This window comes from Bos indicus x Bos taurus, chromosome 16 (assembly GCF_003369695.1).
Source record: "Bos indicus x Bos taurus breed Angus x Brahman F1 hybrid chromosome 16, Bos_hybrid_MaternalHap_v2.0, whole genome shotgun sequence".
Lineage (NCBI taxonomy): Eukaryota > Metazoa > Chordata > Mammalia > Artiodactyla > Bovidae > Bos > Bos indicus x Bos taurus.
In genome coordinates this window covers 23,918,320-23,941,734 of record NC_040091.1, presented here as the reverse complement: position 1 = coordinate 23,941,734, position 23,415 = coordinate 23,918,320, and the positions used below count along the sequence as shown (strand labels likewise).

The following is a 23,415-nucleotide window of genomic DNA, read 5'->3' as shown; positions in this document are numbered from 1 at the left end:
AACATCCTCAGTTCTGGGGCATCTCATTCTGTCTTATGAAGGAATAGAATTTCTCAGGACCTTTGCACTGTATAGTCAGAGGCTCCAGGGACTAAGCCCAGAAATCCCATAAGGTAGTCAAATTAGGAGTACCTGCTAATTAGTTCTGCATCTGCTTATCCCTCAGGAACCATGCTCCTCACATATACATATTTGTATGACACTCTATAGATACTATTGGAGAAATCTTACCTTTTTGATTTTTGGTCCTTGAAAGAGGGGAAAAAAAGAGAAAGAAGAAGGATGGGAAGAAGAAATAGTGAAATAGGCTAAATTAAGTTTCATCTTGGCCAATGTCTAAGTCACTAAGGGTGATTATGATGGTGATGATGATAATCACGATGAGGAAGAGGTAGGTGAAGGAAAGGAGGTGGATGACAATGACAACAAGTATCAATCTGCAAAGCTCACCATAGTGTTATTCTAGGCTGCTTACCAGGTACTGCAAGCAAAGTCTGAGTAAGAGGGTTATTATCATGACAAATCTCTGATGAAAACATTGAAACTGTCTCTTGAAAAAACTACTAAAGGGACTTCCTAGTCATTCTTGAGCAACCTCCCATGTTCCGATTTCTAGAATGCTCATGCAGTCCTGTGGCCTGGAGCAAAACTGTCTTAAAGATACCTTTTCTAGGTTGACTTCTATATCCTCTTCTATAACTGGGGGCTGAACTTTTGGAAAACCACCTGTAAAATTCAGTTCATTTAGACAAGACTGTGAGTTCCTACTACCCAGAAAAAGGTTAAAACTGAAGCTGAATGTGTTGATGTCTGTGGGTGTTTTTACCCTCTTGTAAGCCAAGCTTCATCCTACACTTAGTAAACCTGGTCACTGGTCACCTTTTAAGCCCTTCCACTAAAAATAAAAGATTCAGCCTGGCAGAGGCAGCCTAACTAGCTTAACTAATACTTTCTTCTTACATAATCACTGATGTTTAAAACCCTGTGGACAAATAACAGGAATTGAAAGATATATGGGAAAAGCCCACAAAGGCAATGGAATCCATATCATAACTCAGGTCAGTGCTGGGCTCCTTGAAAATAAAACAGCTTTTCAGAATACAGAAAATTGGCTATTTACCCTCCAAATTTATTTTGTTTTTATTGACCTGAATACAAAGCCAAAACAAGCAACCACCTCAATTTTTAACTTTTGTCTACATTGTACCAATTTTAGGTACTCTGCCTAATGCGCCAGTATCAATGGAGAAAAATAGTCATAAGAGGAAAAATGAAAACACATTAAAACAAGAAAATATCTCTTTGTAAGCAATCTCTTTACTTAGTAGAAGCCACAACTTTATGGCTTTTTCAGCAGAGACAGCAGTGTATTTTTTAATTCTCTTATTCCTTTGGGGCATTAAAACCACACTATAAAGCAGTCGGCCGTCGATCGGTCACGGAAAGCTTAGTGAATGATGATATAAAAGACAAGAATATGATCTATAGCCAGTTTTAAACTATAGACTAATTTTTAATTCTCCAAACTCCTCATAACAAAAAGAGCTTTCTGAAAAACAAGGGAAGAGTTAACATCTTAGAAAGAAGAGGGAATACTTTGTTTTGGCTTCCAGCTCCCAATCTCGTCCAAGCTGAATATTGCATACAAATCTGTATTTGTGAGACACTCTCAACTACCAGTTAATCAAAGCCCTGGAAATTCAAGGAAACCTGTGTTTATGGAAATCTGGCATTTCTGTAAAGTTTTGAATGAGAGCTAAATAGAGCAGTTCATCTCATTTTGAAACTAATGATTCCTGCCAAGTGGTTTTCCAAAGCTGGGTCTTCTGGCTCAGTCAGCATTTAGGAATTCATTTATGAGTTGGGTTAGTCGGAGACTCTGGAATTCAAATTTATGTCTGCAGCTCACTACTTTTCTCCTGATAGGGCTCTGAAAAGAGATTGTAATCAATTTACCAAACCCAGACTTCAGGAAATTTTCATATCCCTAAAAGAAGTTCTGGTTTGGAGCTTTGTCCACTTTCTGAATCAGCCTCCTCCCCTTTCCCTCTGTGCTAAGAGCTCTTGCTATGGAGCATGTTCCATTGTCTACGGTACCTCCTCGGAGCTCATCCTCCGCTGAGAACAGCCTCACTGTGTGCTCCAGAATTCATCTCCCTTAACAAACTCACCAGTGTTTTATTAAATGGCAGAATATACGTGTGGTCTGACACCTCGAACAGTTTCTGTTCTATCCTTCTGTTTCTTGATGGGAGTTGCCAAAGCTCTGATAATTATTCATCCAATTTGTTTTATAGATTTATCTGCCCCAAAATGTTCCAGGAAATTAGAATGTGGGTCTGGGGTATGTGTGTGTGTGTGTGTGTGACCTCAGTCTTACAAACCTGCACTCTCCTCTTTCGAAAGGCAAGGAGCAAGCATTGAGCAGCCTTTCAATGTAACTGTAAATTTACTACTTTTTAAAAAAAAGTTCCCTTTGAAGAAGTCATCAAATAAATTAGCAAAGCTGGAAATGCGCCCCCAGTTTGTGTTGGCTTTGAATTTTAGGGAGTTACTTAATAAACAAAAGTCAATGAATTCAAACAATCACAAAGTAATTTCAATGATTAATCAAGTGTTAAAACTAGTTTAACCTCACCCGTTTTACAAACTCTATATCACCCTGACTAAACTAATAGAGGAATAAGACACCCATCTGGAAATCTCATCTGAAATATTAGATTGGGAATCTAAAATTCAGCCAAATAGTGTGGCTTGTAGGGATATCCTGTCGGATAATAAATTGCATTAATCTTACTTAAATTTTCCATCTAAATCATGTCCTGAGGCCATATTACTCTGAGGAAACTATGCCTTACTTTAAATGCATTGTGCTACTGAAAGCGATATTAAAGGAAGGGGGGTGGGGTGGAGAACTTTTTTTTTCTCCTGACTGGTTTTTCCAACTTTAAGAAAAAAAAAAAATTCATGTGAAACCTTCTGGCTCTTCTGGAAGAACCAATGCCAGCTTTAACCCAGCACTGGCTCTCAACAGCTACCAATAGGAACCAGTGTCAGTCACGGGGCACTTTCAGGAACTCCTCCAATTGATCTGTTTCTTTCCTGTCTGTGAACTCTGAGCCGTGGTGGCTTATGACAAAGTTGGTCTGGGGGGCAGGTTGGGGCGGGGGGGCGGGTGGGTTGTGACAGGAAGCTTCAGAGAGATACTTCACCTCTTTTTTATTTTCACATATTCAGAACTGCAGCTGGCATCTTTCCTGATGAGTCCGCTGTGGCCTCCTATTCTTTTCGTTGTTCAATAACAAACATTTAAATCTGCTCAAATTTTTCAACTATTAAAATAAAATTGCCAAGTGGGGAAAAAAATATCATTCTGGATTTCCTAGAGCTGCCGAAAAGGGATTCTGTTGGCCCTGAAGCCCCTCCCGGCTCTGTGCCTCCATCTACCAAATACTACGCACTGTAAATATTAAGTGAAGTTAAAGTGTTAGAATAACGTTGACTCAAAGTTAAACCCACAAACCCTCAGAAATGCTGAGTCATCTCTGCTGGTCTTGAGTGTCTGCTCCGTTAGCATTCGTGGTAATGGGGGGATTCTTGGGCAGAGCTCCACTATTTCCCCACGCTCCAAAAACACCGCTGAGCAGAGAACATGGATGGAGAGCCATGTCCAGAACATTGCGGTCCACCTGGAGCACAGTGCTCCGGGTCCCTCCTGTCCACCTCCAGAGTGATCCTCACAGCCCTCCTCTGGGGCAGACATCACAGGTAATGATGACCTGCAGATGACGAAGCAGAAGTTGCGTGAGGTTCCCTTACTTGCTTGTGGTGACGGAACCTCCAGGACAGGATGGAGCCAGAACTAGCCATAAAACTCCAGTTCTCTGTCAGTGCAACTACTGGTGGCTGGAATGAAGCTGATTCACTTCCAGTCTTCTTTTATACTAGATTCCACCGAGGATCCTCCACCTGTCAAAGCCCAGGGGAGTTGGAGGCAGCACCATGAACTCAGCCATCAGAGCAGAAATCTCCCAGTGATCCTAGATTCCTCTCTCCATCCCTTTGTGACCTAACAATTCCAGCACCCTCAGACCTTCAAATGAAAATTCTTTCCTGTACATGTCACTCCTTTCCAATCTCACTGCCATCGCCCTAGTCAAGTGCTCAGAACCTCTGACTCAAATAGTCTCTTAACTGTTAACATTCAGCACCCTCACCCACCCTTCCACACACTTATCAGAGGGATGATTCTAAAGCCCCATCACTCCAGCGCCCATGTTCAAACACCTCACAAGCTCTCATCACTCAAAACTAAGCTCCTGAGACGGAAACACAGCCCTAGCCTGTGGTCCCAGATGTATCTCCCATCACCCACCCAATCTCAACTCAAAGTTGATGATCCAGCAGTTCAAACTCAATAAGCAGCCTCAGCAAATATCATGAGTGTTTCACGTGTGGGGACTTTTCCTGCAACTACCCTTTCCACCTAACAGAATCTTTCCCAACCTTTCCACTCCTCCACCACACACGTACTTCTTTGTTGGAATTAGTCCTATGGCTCTTCTAATATTCACCTGTGCTCTGTCACAGCGACACCTCCTCCTCAATTCTTCTCAAAGTCAACTTGGGTGCTCCCCCTCTGTGCTTCCCTGGTGCCCTGGGAACAGCTTTAGTGCAGCACTTAGCACAGCATTTGAAATAAGCCATTCACAGCTCATCTCTGACCAGACTAAGATCCTCCAGGGCAGATCATTTCTTACTCACCTTTGTCCTCCAACAGCAAGTCCGGTGCCCTGCTGATAGCAAACACATGATAAATATTTGCTGAATGGAGCCCAGATTCTGCTTCTGTTTTAGCGTCTTACCTAAAACTCTTTAGTGATTCAGATTGTAGTGACTTTTTTTTCCTGAGGGAATTTTAGTTGGCCCACTTATCTAACAGTTTCATTTCCCTTCCATATCCCATAGCTCATGACTCCTTCCTCCTAACTTCTCAAATGACCTACCCCAGGCAAACTAGAACATTCTCCCAGCTCCTTTTTGTTGACCATAACCTATTTCCACTAGTCCAAGGCTGGTCTCCCTCCAAGCTTTCCCCGCTAATCTTGCCTAACTCGCTGCATCCCCACACAGCAACCATCCTGGTCATCCTTGAGCTCAGCTGTTAGCTCTGTGCTTGTTTTTGGACTCCTGCCACTTGAGGGGTCGAGCACTTCCTCAGCTCGTCCAGTTCTCTGAGGGCGGTGTGCTCTGTTAGGGTAGGAACCTCCATTCAGCTGGGTCTCCTCAGGAAGCACACTCTGGAGGCACAGGTTCACCCCACAATGATCAAGGCTGACTAGTCCAGAAAACTCTGCTGTTTTAAGTCACTGAAAACTCCTGGGTCTAGTGTGTTCTGTGTGAATGGTTTAGTGTAGAGATCTTACAGACCACCAACATAGAAGAAGCCATCTGCTCAGCTATCACATGGCCCTGCCAGGGGAGGATTACTCAGAGTCTACTGTCCATTACTCTGTTTCAACAAGCTACTCTCATAACATTCTTTGAGGTCAGATGCGCCCACTGAAATGAATAATGGCATAGTTTATGATAAAGGGTGAACTGAAAAAAAAGTGGTGTCATTATTGCTGTAAGTACCCACAGAAGATGTTTATGATCACACACGGACACAGCCGCAAGCACACAACTCATTGCTAATAAACTCATTTATTTCCACATAAAGTTGCGCAATGTTGTGCAATCCAGCAGAGGGCTGAGAAATGTCAGCAATTCAGACCGAGACGATTTGTCAACAAAACCAATCCATTTCACCAGTTTCAGCAAACCATTGCTGCAAGAACTGACTTTTTTTTTTTTTTCATAACAGAAAATGGTTACACACAACCTTAAATAGAAAGGACAGATGCTCACAACTCCACATAACAAGTTGAGGTAATATTCAAGGGAGACGTGGAGGTTGTAAGATGGGGAAGGAGGATGCCATTTTGTTGTCTGAGGTATCCAGATCATCATTTTTTCTGGTAATAAAGGGAAAAAAAATAAAAGAAAAACTAAATAGATTTTTTTAAAAACTGATTTTATCTATTACATTATTGTTTTTCTTAAATCTAAAATGTCTTTAATGTCCTATGCGCAATTTTTGTGATCTTACCATACATCAGACAGTATATTAGATATTCAGCACAAAACAGTAAATAAAGCTGAGCTCACAGAAGATTGAGGGAAGGAAACACAGACACACATCATGATAATACAAGATGACTGGTTATGATAGAGATATGTCACTGGAAATTATAAGCTTCGAGAAGAGGCATTTTTGGTTTGCCTCTGGCAGATATTTCATTCAAGCCACAGCCTCTCTGCCTAATTTATTTTTCTTATGATAGTCCTTATAGATTTTGAAAGTAAATACCTTAAACTATTTGAGGGGTATATATATATATATATATATATATATATATATATATATATATAAAGCAAAGTATTATTGCCATGACTCAAAGAGAAACAAGGTCATTCAGAGGAAAGACACTATGAAATAAAGCCAGAAAAATTCGGGAAATGAGAACACCCTAAGGACTGTCATTTCACTTGTGGTGATGAGAATTCAAGAATTAGTAGAGGGACTTCCCTGGCAGTCCAGTGGTTAAGACTTCTCCTTCCAATGCAGGGGGTGCAGGTCCAACCCCTGGTCGGGGAGCTGGGATCTCACATGCCTCTCAGCCAGAAAAACAAATCATAAAAAAGAGGCAATTCAATAATGACTTTAAAATGGCCCAAATCTAAAAAAGTAAAAGAATAAATACAAAAGCCATGTCAGGCCTGACTGGAGCAAGGTATGTGACAAGAAATAAAAGCAGCTTTTTTATTTGACTCTCTTCCTTCCCCTACATTCAACTGTACTTTTTTCTTTTCAGTTAATTCATGAACCCTGCAATAACTAAGTGACCTCGGGGATCCTCATGAGGAAAATTTGGCATTCTCTACCTTTTTCATTGAAGAGTCAAGGTCAGAAGGTGTAGGAGTCAGTATGACATGGACCCTGGAAGTAGAGACCCAGCAAAGACCACAGTTAACTAAAACTGTGAGAAAAAGGAGTGAGTTGTTCCAAGAAAAGGAGAAGCATGAAAAATACACTTGAAGACCAAAATTATCAAAATCTAAAAGACTTTACAAAGCTGGAATTAAGTCCATTAAAAGCAGAGTTCCTGTGTGGAAATTAAAGTTGCTAAGTCAGAAGGAGGCAATCTAAGAAGACTCCAGAAAGCCAGCCAAAGGGATTTCAGCTGGAAGATTTTTGCCCCCAGTTCTAGTAAAAATCAGTCTGTAGTGCTGATCTGACTGGCTGAGGACATAATCAAATCTGGACATTCATATTTTTGAAAACTGGGTTGTGATCAAATGTAGTATTTTCTACTACAAGCCTATGTGTGTGTTAGTCACTCAGTCATATCCCACTCTTTGTGACCCTAAGAGGTATAGCCCACCAGGCTCCTCCATCCATGGGATTTTCCAGGCAAGAATACTGAAGTGGGTTGCCATTTCCTTCTCCAGGGGATCTTCCTGACCCTGACAACAAGCCTAAGTAGAAACATTTATTCATATTCAATATTTTCTAATGAGAAAGTGAAAGTCAACTCAGTTGTGTCTGACTCTTAACCACCCTGTGGACTATATAGTCTATGGAACTCTCCAGGCCAGAATACTGGAGTTGGTAGCTGTTCCCTTCTCCAGGGGATCTTCCCAACACAGGGATAAAACCCAGGTCTCTTGCATTGCAGGCAGATTCTTTACCAGCTGAGCCACGAGGGAAGCCCAAGAATCCTGGAATTGGTAGCCTATCCCTTCTCCAGCAGGTCTTCCCGACCTAGGAATCAAACCAAGGTCTCCTGCATTGCAGGTGGATTCTTTATCAGCTGGGCTACCAGGGAAGCCCAATAAATGAGAAAGAGGATATCTAAGATCCAAGAAGGCTCTTCAAGGTGCAAAGATGATTTTCCCAATATCACTGCTTCTTTCAGACATTCGAAGGACCTTGTGTGCCAGATCTTTTTAGGATATTCTGTCACAGTCAGTAATTTTTCCTTCCCAAACTGCCCAGCACCCTCTGTTACACTTTGTATTGCACCAGTGTCCTATCCAGAATGATGCAGTAACAGAGTCTTAATGGAGAGAATCTAGGAGGTTAAATTCTTTTCTGCTCCCATCTCTGCCATTGACCACGTTGCCTAGAAAATTCATCATCTCTCAGAATTAGCCTCTTTTGCAAAACGAAAGGGTTAAGCTGGTGATCATTCAGATCTAAAATGAATGGTGCCACAGAGGATTGAACTCATTCTTCCGGGCCCTAGATGATATTGCAGAAGTTACATTTTAATAAATCCTGCTATCAACATGTTTACTTGTCATGTATCTCATGCACATAAAATCAGAGTGCAGACAGTGCCCTCAACAAATTTGGTCTTTTAAACTTCCCAGATGTTTAGATTCCAGATAAACAGTAGTAGGTTGCTTGAAAATGACAGCAGAGAGGCATCACTTGAGGGGAAGAAGCTGAGCTTACTAAACCACAGGCTGGGGAGAGAGCGAGCCCTCTTCAAATGCCTTGGGCCAGACAGCCCCAGCCCAGACAGCCAGAGTGTGTCTGCCAAAGCTCCCTGTGTATGTCCAAAGGTGATCAGGGCTGGATACCACCTAGAGGAGGTAGATAAGCTCAAGATACATGATCTGCTTTCCTGCCAAGAGCAATTTGCTTGACAGGGCTCCTGCTTATAAAATACGAATGCATTCTTTTCAGTATTAAAAGTTTTGGTCTTTGTAAATAAACTGCATCTGCAGTGGGAAAGGGCAAGGAAAAAATGAATAATTTGATTTTTAAAAGGACTAGGCAGGTGGTGAACATAATTCAGAAATTTCCCAGTTGAAGGAAATGAAAATCAGTTATAGTTTTCAGATTCAGATCCTGGTGTGTCCCTGTGAAAGGAATATTGATTTCTATAGGGATCAAAACAATTCAACTTTCCCTGGCCATCCAGTGGTTAAAATTCCACACTGCTAACGCAGGGAGTGTGGTGTTTGATCCTTGGGGAACTAAGATCCCACGTACTGCCCAGTATGGCCAAAAAAGAAAAATTAAAAAGGGTTAAAACAATGTTCTAAAAGGTATTGATAATCCTACTCTTTCTTGATCTTCATAACAACCCTACAAGGTAAGAAGCAGTGTATTATTCCCATTTTACAGATGAAAGAATATGTTTTAAAAATCTTCAGGGACTTGGTTAAGCCTTTACAGCTAATAAATAAGTGAGATTTGATCCAAGTTCAAATTGTTGATTCCCTTTCAGAGTCCTCTGTGGCCCCTTCTATACCTTAACTTTTGGTTTTCCTTTTGTATTGACTTGTAAGGTAAAGAATTTAGCTGTCATTTATGTTAAAGTAATATGCTACTATGACAAATCTTCCCAAATTAATATATAAGCTCAACACACTAATAATCAAAATTCCAACAGAAAGTTTCTTCTAATGTATTTCTTAATCAATTTTCAAGGCATCACCTGCATTGGCAGGCAGATTCTTTGCCACTGCACCACTTGGGCTTCAATTTGTTAAATATTCTCCTTAAATTATGTTTATACACTGAAAGATTCAACAAAGACTCAAGTATTAAAAGATTAAAATCACAAAAATCAAAAGAAAAATAGGTAAACATTTATCCATTCTGAATGGAGAAGAACTTGCCAAGCTTAAACTCAACAGAAGAAATGAAAAAAGGGAAATATAAAGATGATTTTAACAAGTACTTTAATTTCCATATTATCACAAAAGCATGATAATCGGTATAAAAAGGGTAATCTGGGGAAAATATTTGCAGCAAGTATGAGACAAATTATATACTCTCACTAGATAAAGAATTTTAAAACTCTAAGAAGTCATTATATAGGCAAACGACATGAGCAGATACTTCATGGAAAAGTAAGTGCAAAAGACCTGAATGAAAAATAAGTCTAACCTTAGCTTTTTCTGACATTTAGCTGAATTTTTCCATTTTCACCTGGTACTATTATAGGCGTGTGTGCGTGTGTGTGTGTCTCCAAGGTATCTGACACATAGTCAGATATGGTCGGGGTAGGCTTACCTCTTTGCAACTCTGTGTTCGGTGACATTACACCAAGAGCTTGAAATCAGCCACAGAGGAAGGTACGCAGGCAGGAAATCACAAATGCTGTGTATCTAGGCCTTCTGTTCTAAAGAGTAGGCTTACAGCACGCCACTGCTTATTGGGCACTTAAAAATATCTGTTCTATGAAAAACAACTAATTAGTAAGCCGAATATGTTTTCTATTGTCATTAATAATAGATCCCTTAGAGGAAAAAAGGCAAACATCAGAGAAAAACTATCACATTTACTAGAACTTTCAAAATAAGCTGTTTGATGTAAAAATTTTGAATTCTCTGAGGCAAAATTGGGGAACTATTAGAATCTAGGACTCCCCAGTTGGTGTTAGTGGTAAAGAATCCACCTGCCAATACAGGAGACACAAGAGATGAAGGTTTAATCCCTGAGTCAGGAAGATCCCTTGGAGTAGGAAGTGGCAACCCATTCCAGTATTTTTGCCTGGAAAATCCCATGAACAGAGGAGCCTGGAGGGCTATAGTCCATGGGGTCACAAAAGATTCGGACACGACTGATCAACTGAGCACATTAGAATCTAATTTCTGGATATTTTATTGAAATGAGTGGACAAAACCATGTTCCTTTCATATTCAGTTATTCAGGAAAGCAAGCCTAAAATATTTATGGGTTCAAACCAATGGTTTATATGATGGAAAAAGTATACCACCTCTCTCAACACATATCTAAGATTGTATAAAGAAAGATTTCTTTTCATGGGGAGTAAGTAAATAACTACAACTATTTATCACCTTTCCTAGGTTGTAAGATTTCAAAAATTTGATCTTAGAGAATGTTAGGAGAAATATAAATGTTTTTGTCAAAGAAAGAAAAACTTGCTACCACATGATAGTTCCTCAATTTCCAGATGATCTGATGGTCCATCCCAGGGCAATAACTAACAAGTTTCAATCCTTGGCAGTCATAATTAGCCAGCAGGCTATGTGCGTATGTGCTATGTCACATCAGTCATGTCCAACTCTCTGCAACCCTATGGACTGTAGCCCGCCAGGCTCCTCTGGCCATGGGATTCTCCAGGCAAGAATACTGGAGTGGGTTGCCATGCCCTCCTCCAGGGGATTTTCCCCACCCAGGTACTGAAACCACATTGCTTATGTCTCCTGCATTGGCGGGTGTGTTCTTTGCCACTAATGCCACCTGGGATGCTCCATGATAACTATTACTACCTTAATTTTTATATGAAGATAACTAAAATTCAGGAGAGTTTAATAATTTGTTTCATATCACATAACCAATAATTGTTGAAGGGCTGATTCATCCCTAGTACTACCTGACTTCAGCAATGCAGCTGACAACCTGTAGGGTGTCTGTAAGAAATGAATAAGGCCAGGATTGAGAAAGCAATTTTAAAATTATGAATGGCCCCATAAACATTTCCAATCATCAAACATGCTTTGTTAATTACACCGGAAAACACTGTGTCCACAACACTGGTTGTCCTCTCTAATCTACTCAAATCAGCCCCAGTCATCAGTAAGCTTATTATTTAAATAAAAAATAAGTCACAGAATCTAGCTTTTTCTGACCTCAACCACAATCAAACGCTAAAATTTATTGTTCATCCAAATGCCTGGAAGGGTCTGCTCTGTGTTTAAATAAGCATTTATGGAGTGTTCACTGAACCCCAGAGTGATTTCTAAATGCTTCTGACTCTCTTTGAGATCACTCAGCTCTAGTCAAATGGAATTGCAAGCAGGATTAATAATTTGAGTCCATATGGTTCAGGCTCCCCAGCACACTAGTGAGTTTTAATTTAATTGTAGCATCTTAGTATTGAAACTACTTCATCTCCTAAAAGTCTGTATGTTAGACATTTTACTTTGCGAAATCTTGAAAACAAAGGACAGACTTACCATAAACTGAGCACCTTCTTGCTAAGAACACAGAATGGAAACGAGGATAGTCTCTTTAATAAGTGGCAACAGGAAAACTGACCTTCATACGTGAAGAATGAAATTGGGCCCTTACCTCACAATGTATACAAAAATCAAGTCAAAATGTGCTAAAAAACTGAACTGTAAGACCTGCAACTGTAAAATGGCTAGAAGAAAATATAAGGAAAAAGTTTCTTGATATGGGTCTAGGCAAGGATTTTTTGGCTTTGACCCTCAAAGCACAGGCAGTAAAAATAAACTAACAGGACTAAATCAAGCTTATAAGCTTCATCACAGCAAAGCAAACAACAGTGAAGAGAAAAGCTAGAGAATGAGAGAAAATCTTTTTGAAACATATATTTGATAAGGATTTAATATCCAAAATATATAAGAAACTGGACAGCTCAATAGCAAGAAAACAAATAATCTGGTTTTAAAATTGACAAAGAACTTGAGTAAACATTTCTCAAACGAAGACATACAAATGGCCAACTAGTACACAAGTTGCTCAGCTTCACTAACCATCAAGCAAATGCAAATCAAAACCACAATGAGATACTGCCTCACACCTGTTAGGATGGCCATCAGCCAAAAAAAATTTTTTTTAAGTATTGGTAAAGATATGGAGAAAAGGGAATCTTTGTATACTGTTGGTGGGAATGTTAATTGTATAGCCATTATGAAAAACAGTATGGAGTTTCCAAAAAATTTTTTTTAAATAGGACTACCATATAATCTAATACTCTCACTTCTGGATATATATTGAAAGGAAGTGAAATCAGGATTTTTTAAAAAATCTTTTTATTTTGTTTTGGAATATAGCCGATTAACAGAGATGTGATAGTTTCAGGTGGACAGCAAAGGGACTCAGCCATACATACACATGTATCCATCCTCCTCCAGACTGAAGCCAAAGTATTTGTAAGAGGAAGCATATTTCTCAAACAGTTCCTAAAACTGTCTCCCTGGTTGACTGTCCCACTGCGCAGAGGCTCCTGAGGTCGCTTCTTATTAAGGCAATCAAACAAGAGTTTATCTCCTGTGACCAGCATGTCTGTCTTTGTGGAGCTAGAGAGGGGAGGGAGGGAAAAGAAGAGAGAGAGATTTTCTGCCATATTGGGCAACACTGAGATCTCCAACTTTAACTGGACTGTTACTTATTGCTTTGATAGCAACTGAAATGGAGAGAAAGACTGCAGCTGGGTTTGAAGTCCCATGTGGAATCTAATGTGACTGCCATGGGAAGAGTTGTGCTTGAACTTGCAAAATGGGAAAATGTAATATAGCCATCATTAAAGGAAATAATAAACATGGGCTGTGCCAAAGCATCAAATTTGTGTACAAAACTGCAGCCCAATAAAACCTACAGAGGGTAACATCTATTTACTCTCACTCCTTTAGCCACAATAGTTTAATGGCTTCAATCACTTTTGATGGAGTTACAGGCCTAATAAATGTCACATTCCAAAGTTTGGAAACCTGAAAGCTACTCTGAGTCTCTGCAATTAATACGACAGTAAATACCCACAAATCAATGGCTCAAAGTTCAAGTGATCTTATAAACCAATCCAATTGTAGTCCCTTGAGCCAATGATATCACTTGTTAGTCTTGTCTAATAAATCACTTGGTCAAATTGAATCTCTACATGAACAATATTATTTAGCACCTCATACATTCTGATCTCTCTTTAGGGAGATTCATTAATTAGACATTGTCATGTCTGCAAAATCAGGCTTATCCTTACTATCCTCATTAATCATGTAAAGAAACAAAAGAGCAAAGACTTCTTTTGCTGTAATGCTTGAGACAGAAAATGGTTTACATCCTGTGGATCATGCACTGTGCTTGGCTCTATTATGAAGCTAAAGATCTCTGATTTCTATGCCAACTTTTTGTTCTTTTAAAAATATTTTTCATGCTGAAAAAGGAATGATAAACCATTGGGAATGAGAGTTTAGCAAAGTGAATGATACATGATGCAGTAAAGGGTATCGATGCTGGAAAACTGAAACATTCCCATTAGATGTGACAGCCACTGGTGGATTGGATAGGAATCAACAAGAGAGAGGGCAGATACAGCAGATCAAACAATAAATTGAGATGAAAGAGAAGATAGTGGATAGAGCTTACTGTTCTAGAAGTATGGCTGTGAAAAAAAAAAAAATGGAGGGTTGATTGACTGTGCTAGTCACCCATGCTCAAAACCTAGTTATCCTTAATACTTCATCTCCCTCGCTGCTTATGTCACCAACTTGCTGAAATTTTTCCAAATCAGTTGCTCTAAAATAAACTTCTTTCAACTTCACTGCTGTATCTTAATTCAGATCATTACTAATTTCATGCCTAGGTACTCTGAAAACTTCCTAACTTTTGGCCCAGCATTCCACATCCTCTGCTATCTGCATCCTTCCTACCTCATCAGATTCATCTACCTTGATGCCTCCTTTGGGTCTTCTGCTGCAGCCAAGCTCTCCACCAAAATTGGCCTGTATTTTCTCACATCTTTGTCTTTGCTTTGGCCCCAGTCACCACCTGTCAAGTGCTTCACCATCCTTCAAGATCCATTTCAAGTATCATCTTCCCCATGAAGCTGCCCTGTCCTTTCCGGCCAGAGATGATCTTTCCAGTCTCTGGCTTCCTTAAACTAACAAGTCACTCATCATTCATCTTTTGTTACCTCATCAAGGACTGTGCCTTATACTTAGCTCTTATAAACACCTGGACCAGAACAGTACTGTTAGTATTATATAAAAAGGTACCGGCCACAAGATTTTTAGAATGATGTTTCTTAGTTTACATTACAGAGACAGCTAAAACCGTGAATTCTATTTTTTGGCCATGTTACCATTTTGTGCATAGTCCCTGATGGCAAAATTATGATGTCTCAAAGAAGAAATAACCACTTTCCAAAGACAACAGAAAGAATAGAATCCTGGAAGCAAATGGTTTCATCACTGCAATGCACCATAATAGCAAGTTGAGTTGGAAAACCAGTTAGGTTGTAAATGGCAGTTATCATTTGAAGCAGTAATATTATTGGGTCGCACCTTTCTGTTAATGAAACATTATTCAGGGAACTGTGTGTAAGGTTCTTAACAACTAGAGATAATGAATTTTCATCATTTAATTCTCTCAAATTTTCTCAGTTTAACAAATTTGGATTCATTGTATACCATTGCCCAGCATTATATAGATGTCACATTTCGTCTACTTTTAAAAATTTTTCCAAGGAATATATTGCAGCCCAAAATGTGAGGAACAAATCCTAGTTCCAGGAGGCTTAGCCTTAGATTCGGAGGTTTCTAACTCACAGCTGTGAGACATGACTGTCCCTAACTCACAGCTGTGTCATCATCCTCTTTGTTCCTCCCTCTCCTTATCCATTTATTAGGATGTGGAGAAAAAAGACAATTCAATTTGTTGAACATGAATCATGTATGCATAAGAATAGATGTATCGATACTGTATTTGGAAGCAATTTACAATAATCACAGTATGTCTCAATTAACTCAACAAAAATAAGGACATTTTGAAATGGTATATTCCAGGAAAGAATAATGAAATAAATTTAAAATAAATAAAAGAGGAATTCTTGATCTTCAATACCTACCATTTAGTTGGACAAAATTTTATCGTGTGTGTGTGTGAAGTTGAAATTAACTTCAAGACCACAAGCTAATTCTTTTTAACCCTTATAAAACAATGAGTTGCCCCCAAACACAGCTAATAACCTGGGAAGCTTTAAAATATATATATAACTTGAAGCACATTTTACCACAAATATTCTGATATGTCAGAAGTCAAGATGGTGGCTATCTTTTTTGCTATTAACTTTCTATTCTATGATCTGGGTGCCAGACATATCAGAATATTTGTGGTAAAATGTGTTTCAAGTCATGACTTGTGCACATTTCTACATGTACATTATACTTCAATGAAATGTTTTTTGTTAAAATTGTGGCTTCCTTAGTCCCATCAATGGAAGGGAGCCAGGAACGTGCATTTCTTAATATCTTCCCAGGCGATTCTAATGATTCAACATGCTGGGGTCACTTTCTGCCCCACCCCCAAGGGCCTGGCAAAATGATGTGTGTTCAACAACTTCTTTTGAGTGAATAAGTGATGGGGTCCTTCAGCAGAGGTAGAGGAGGGAGTGACATAATAAGAGCAATGTCTTAGAGTCTTATTCCATCAGCCCAAGGTCTGAGTTGAAACTGGGGAAGATTGGAGATAGAGAGACAAAGGACTAAGCCTTTTTATAATACAGGTGTGAGATGACAAGAGCTGAAATTAAGCTAGTGACTATGGAAATAGGGAAGAATGGCTGGTTGGAGAGATGTTGCGGGCACATAATAAATTCCAGAGGATACACTGGCAGATGCCAAAAGACAAGGTTTCCCAGAATTAAATCCCCATGCTCATAAACTCTGGTATGTTCCTTATTCCACAGGGTGTATGTGTGTGTTTTCTGTGTGCCTAGAGCTTCACCCCAAAGGATTAAAGCCTAATCTCCTCACAAACAGACATATACCACATAATCACAAAACTGTCTCTGTTAACTGAGAACGGCTGAAGATGTTCTTTTAACTTCCTAAGTTGCACAGTTCTTAGGTAGAGTCCAAGATACAAACCAGTCAATTCTGACATCACTATTCCAAGATGAGCTAAATTGTCTCATTTCATTCAGGAGTTCATAAAGTCAAAAGGAATGGACCTTAATATACTCTTTTCTGAAAAATTGATGTAGACAGGCGCTATGAAGTCTTCCCCACACACCTCATCCCTAACATACAGAATATATCTCATACCATTCTGGGGGCCTCTCCCCAGAAGTGAGGACACTGTGCCAAGACAGGCAGTGGTTTACTGAAGGGAATAGACGTTTGAGAAGAGGATGAGACCACTAGACATATTTCCACTAGTAACCTGAGCCAAATTTTCCAACGAGACCTCCAGAGGAAGGCAGCTGGCTGGGTATTCCCCACCATGCCACCTACAATAACCTTAGTAGGGGTTTTTTTTCCCCATAAATGGATGTGTTCATTGGCTCTAGTTCATGTTTCTTGAAGGAAAATGGTACTGCTCAAGTAATGGAAATGATTCTTTACTCAATTCAAAGAATACAAAGATATAATAGTGGATCAGAATCCAACTTAAGAGAAATAGTTTTCAGAAAGCAAATGGAGTCCAGGCATTCTTGATAAATAATGAGAAGCGGAGCCCACAGAACCATTTCCTGAACTTTGATAAAAAGTAATATTTATCATTACCATCATGTAAATTAAAATGCAGAAATTACTACTCTCTCTTGTCCTTTTACAAACTGTACAGATAATATTTATGGCCCAAATCTGCCAAACGAAATATATTTAATCCTTAAAGATAAAGGCTTATAGGTATAAATGCTTTATAACTTGTGTTTATGCATGAATGTGTGTGTGTGTGTATGATTGTTTGTTTAGCAAACTAGCTGCCTTGAACCAAATACAAATTCTCTGTTCCCCTGACTTTGGACCTTGACATACCACTTGCTTTGGCCAATGGAATATGAGCAGCTATGTTGTGAGTAGATCCCTTAAATGTCTTCGTAGGGCTTAGTTTTTTGTGTTCCAGTCATCTTTCATGAGAAGAATCTGCTTTGAATAAATATCACATCTTCAATGATCCAAAGCCTAGGATCAATGCCCAAGGAGAAATCCTGAACTCAATCTGCAGCCTGAAATCAAGAAACACAAGGATGCAGGGAGCAGAATGGAAAGGGGCTTAAACAGCTATTATTTGTGTCTCAGAGAGATATGAAAAGATATGTGTATATATATATATATATAGCCTGGCTTCTATAGCACATGAACCATGAACTTCCAAATGTTCAAGCTGGATTTAGAAAAGGCAGAGGAACCAGAGATCAAATTGCCAACATCCATTGGATCACAGAAAAATCAAGACAGTTCCAGAAAAACATCTACTTCTGGTTTATTGACTATGCCAAAGCTTTTTACTGTGTAGATCAGAACAAACTGTGGAAAATTCTTAAAGAGATGGGAATACCAGACCACCTGACTTGCCTCCTGAGAAATCTGTATGCAGGTCAAGAAGCAACAGTTAGAACTGGACATGGAACAACAGACTGGTTCCAAATAGGAAAAGGAGTACGTCAAGGCTGTATATTGTCACCCTGCTTATTTAACTTCTATGCAGAGTACATCATGCAAAATTCTGAGCTGTATGAAGCACAAGCTGGAATCAAGATTGCCAGGAGAAATATCAATAACCTCAGATATGCAGATGACACCACCCTTATGGCAGAAAAAGAAGAACTAAAGAGCCTCTTGATGAAAGTGAAAGAGAAGAGTGAAAAAGTTGGCTTAAAACTCAACATTCAGAAAACTAAGATCATTGCATCTGGTCCCATCACTTCATGGCAAATAGATGGGGAAACAATGGAAACAGTGAGAGACTTCATTTTGGGGGGCTCCAAAATCACTGCAGATGGTGACTGCAGCCACGAAATTAAAAGACACTTGCTCCTTGGAAGGAAAGTTATGACTAATCTAGACAGCATATTAAAAAGCAGAGACATTGCTTTGCCAACAAAGGTCCATCTATCAAAGCTATGATTTTTCCAGTAGTCATGGATGTGAGAGTTGGACTATAAAGAAAGCTGAGCGCCAAAGAATTGATGCTTTTAAACTGTGGTGTTGGAGAAAACTCTTGAGAGTCCCTTGGACTGCAAGGAGATCTAACCAGTCAGTTCTAAAGGAAATCAGTCCTGAGTATTCATTGGAACGATTGATGCTGAAGCTGAAACTCCAATACTTTGGCCACCTGATGGGAAGAACTGACTTATTTGAAAAGACCCTGATGCTGGGAAAGATTGAAGGTTGGAGGAGAAGGGGACGACAGAGGATGAGATGGTTTAATGGCATCACCGACTCGACGGACATGGGTTTGAGTAAGCTCTGGGAGTTAGTGATGGACAGGGAAGCCTGGTGTGCTGCATGCAATCCATGGGGTCACAAAGAGTCGGACACAACTGAGTGACTGAACTGAACTGAACTGAACTGATATATATAGAAACCAGCAGAAACAAAAGAACATGCAATAGAGGAGTAGGCTAGTAAAGGAATTTGTGTGGAAAGGGGTTGTACTATCAGGAAGGGAGCGCTAACCTAGCATTGCTTGGCATGATGGTTCACTTTACTTATCAGTCTGACCAGACTATAGTGGCCAATTGCTTGTCCAGACATCAGTCTAAATGCTGCTGTGAAGTTTTTCTAGGTGTGATTAACATTTAAATCAGTAAACACTGACTAAAGAGATTACCCTCCATAACTTGAGTGAGCCCCATCCAACAATCGAAGGCATCGAAAGAAAAGACTGAGGTCTCCAGAAAGAGAGGGGCTTCTGCTTCCAGGCAGCCTTCAGATTCATGACTAAAGCATCAATACATGTCCACTTGCCAGCCTGCTTTGCAGCTGTCAAATTTGGCAGCCCCAACATGAATCAATTCTTTCAAATAAATATATATATAATTACTATAACTTACTTATATAAATGGATAGTTTATATATATATATTTATATATAAATTAATATATATATTGGATATATATATATATCCAATAGGATATACGTATGTGTGTATATATATATGTATTTTCATGTCCATGCTCAGTCGTTTCAGTCATATCCAACTCTTTGTGACCCCATGGACTGCAGCCTACCAGGCTCCTCTCTCCATAGAATTCTCCAGGCACAAATACTGGAGTGGATTTCCATGCCTTCCTCCAGGAGATCTTACCAACCCGGGGATCAAACCCGTGTCTCTTATGTCTCCCACGTTGGCAGGCAGATTCTTTACCACTAGCGCCTTCTGGGAAGCCCATGTATATGTGTGTGTGTACATGTATGTTTATACACACAGTTTGTTCTGTTTCTCTTGAGTTAATATTCCTGGCATTTTATTAACATCAGACTTAAAAAGAGACACCTGAACTCTTGCCATCAGTACCATACTATGTATGAAAATCTGGAAAGTTTATTATGCAGGCTCCAAAGACCCTGATGCTTATCATCAAAACTCAAAAACACCAAATTTAGAAAGGGTCAAAGAAACAGTGCCTGTGGCAACCCTGAACATGACTGCTTCCACGATTCCTCAGAGGTCAGCTTCGCTACCAGGGCAGGTCCAATTTCACAAGCTTTACCTCGTGTGACCAAGAATTAATTTCAAAAATCTCTCCTTCCAGGAAATTTAATTTTTTCTGTGCTTTTTTAACCCACAAGAATGTGGGCTTGTTTATCCTCTAACCTCAAGATTTTCTTTCTTTCTCCCATTTCCCACCTTTAAAAAAGGATACTTGTTTTGAGTACTACCATTTAAAAAAAAAAAAAAAAAGCTATGGACCACTGGTGATGATTTGAGAGTAGCATTTAGATCTCAGTTCTAACTTCAATGACCAATTTTCTGTCCTTAAACCCCCTTTTACCACCAATCATTCTTGTCTGTTCTTCCTTTGGGAAACAGTTCCAGAACCATCATGGGAGACTTTCCTGCTATCATTAGCCCTAGGGCATCTTTTTCCTTCTCAAACCTATGAGAAAGAGTCATTTTCACACTAGGTAGAGTACTCCTTGTATAATTACTTATCTATTCCCACCCCCACCGCCCCCCCGGGTTTATTTATTTATTTATTTTTAATTTTATTTTATTTTTAAACTTTACATAATTGTATTAGTTTTGCCAAATATCAAAATGAATCCGCCACAGGTATACATGTGTTCCCCATCCTGAACCCGCCTCCCTCCTCCCTCCCCATACCATCCCTCTGGGTCGTCCCAGTGCACTAGCCCCAAGCATCCAGTATCGTGCATCGAACCTGGACTGGCATCTCGTTTCATACATGATATTTTACATGTTTCAATGCCATTCTCCCAGATCTTCCCACCCTCTCCCTCTCCCACAGAGTCCATAAGACTGTTCTATACATCAGTGTCTCTTTTCTATTTTTAAACTGGATTGGTTTTTTAATTGGCCAATTATTTTAAACTGTTAATTTTTCACTGGAAAATACAAAAACAACAGAGAAGTAGAACTTATCCAAAACTTTCCCGCTTTTTAAAATGATACCAAATACAAATTAAAAGTTTCCTTCAAGAGATATCTTTGTAAATGATTTCATGTATATGGTTTATTTCCTATAATTCTCACGATTTTGCATGAAGGTTTTATCATATCCTGGACCTTCCAACTCATCTCTATGGTTTTGAGGAAGGAGGCAATGTTATATACACCACTCTGCCCCACTTCATTTTACAGTGACCTAAATATATATTAGTTGCTCAATTAAAAGAAAAGAAGAACACCTCCCTATTGAATGAAAACAATGACTGTTTTTTAGTTCAGACACTTTTCCCTCACTTCAGGTCTAATCTTTCAATATTTGGACTGAGGTTCATGGGCAGATTATTGTAGACAGGCTAGTTGTATTGTTAGTCAAACAATTCTTTCTCATAAACAACAGGTTTCCATTACTGGCCCAACTACATGCCATGTCTTAAGTTCAGGAGATGCCATGAAGATCATCACTTCGGTGTCATGAGGAGCACTATTGGCATATTCTTCATGGAATTCTCAAATGAAATAAAAGCCAAAGTATATGACAGAAAGACATCCATATTCTCGTTTTCCTCCACATCTGAGCAGTTGTATGCTTGGCCTTGGGAACTGTTAGCTGCCTTTCTCCGTTGACAGAGCAGTAACAGCAGTGATCCTCGCCTTCCTAGGAAACTTCTCATCAAGCCCCGGATGCTTGGGATGGATCCAGGAGGCATGTTGAGAAGCTAATGGCACAGGGTAAATGTCAAAGCAAACATAATTTGAAAGATATTAACTGAGACTAATGGAAAGCTTTCCAAGAACTTGAACATGACCGAATCATAAAGCAACCACCAGATGTTTAAAATTACTATTCAGCCTATTCTCCTCCTACCCGCTTCATGAAAGGGAAGTAAAGGATACTGTCTGCAAGTCCGACTGCTGAGGGCTTATACAGGGAAAAATGAGAACTGTCTTTACTATTGGGGCCCAAACATGGCAAGTTAGTGCAAACATGGTGAAGAGATATTAAGATCTTAAACTGAAGGCTGAAAACATAATTTTCTTCCAGACTCAAAGCACAGCTAATTTAGGGAAAAGTAGGTATTGCTTCCCACACTGTGAGATTTGGGGGAGCACTAAGCAAGAACTTGCTATCAAGTATCTCCTTTAGCTTCCTGCCCCAGTTCCAGACATCTTTCTATTAGGCTCTGTATTTCTGAGACTTTGGAGTCCTAAGAATATCTTTGCTCTGATGGTCCCATCATACCACCTCCTCTTTCATAGCTTTCCTCATGGTGTTAAAGGCAGGCATCTGTCACAAGAAGATGGCAAGTTGTGAGGAGAAAGGAGAGGAAAGAGGGAGATACAGCTAGTAGGGGTGGGCAATATAAGACCTTTAGAATGGAACTGAGAAGCGACTCAGGTACTAGGCTTTCCTGGGTTGTCAGCTTCACTCTCAAGATATTATTCGAGAAATTATAACAAAGGCTTACAAGATTGCAATTACTTGAGGGCATGAACAAGGTCTTATTTCTTATTCATGTTTCTCCTCAATCAAGGTGTGTGGAGGAATGAGTACTGTTAGTTGCAATGTGATTTTGAATACTAGGGAGAGAAATTTCAGCAAAATTTGGCTTTTGCAAACTTATGGTTACCAAAAGGGAAAGGGATGTGTGGAGGGATAAATTAGAAGTATGGGATTAACATATACAAAATAGTATACATAACATCAACAAAGACTTACTTTATAACATAAGGAACTGTATTAAATATCTTGTAATAACTTATAATTGGAAAATAACCTGAAAAAATATATGTGCACATTACTGATCCACTCTGCTGTACTCCTGAAACTAATGTGCTATTGTAAATCAGCTATGCTTCAATAAGTAACTTCAGTTTTGGTATTCCCACCCCAAATCTAGCCTTGCGCAATGACTTTGACTTTGAGAAGCCCCGCTAGAATCATTCTCTTCTTTACCCAGCTCTTCCTGGCTGCATTATCTGCTAACTGCATAGAGAACTCTATCTCTTTGCTTCACTAGATGTGAATTCTTTGAGGGCAAGGGCGCCTCAGACTGGCCTTTTAGATGCCCCGTGCCCGATGCACAGTGGACTTTCAATAACTGTTTGTAGACAATGTGGCCCGCACCCACACTCCAAGAATTCTTGAGTCTATACCAACAACTTCATGATTGGCCTCCCATGGTGGTGAGAGTTACATGCTTTTCAGAATCTTCTGGGTTTTT

At 39.5% G+C, this 23,415-nt stretch overlaps 1 long non-coding RNA gene across 1 annotated transcript; it reads right to left on the bottom strand.

Annotated features, from left to right (window-relative positions):
• Positions 1–1,299: 1,299 nt before the first annotated feature.
• LOC113906420 lies at positions 1,300–4,949 on the bottom strand. Its single transcript, XR_003514879.1, has 2 exons — positions 4,575–4,949; positions 1,300–3,969 (listed from the first exon to the last, which is right to left on the bottom strand). It is a non-coding gene; the product is annotated as an uncharacterized LOC113906420 (long non-coding RNA).
• Between the last annotated feature and the right edge of the window lie 18,466 nt (positions 4,950–23,415).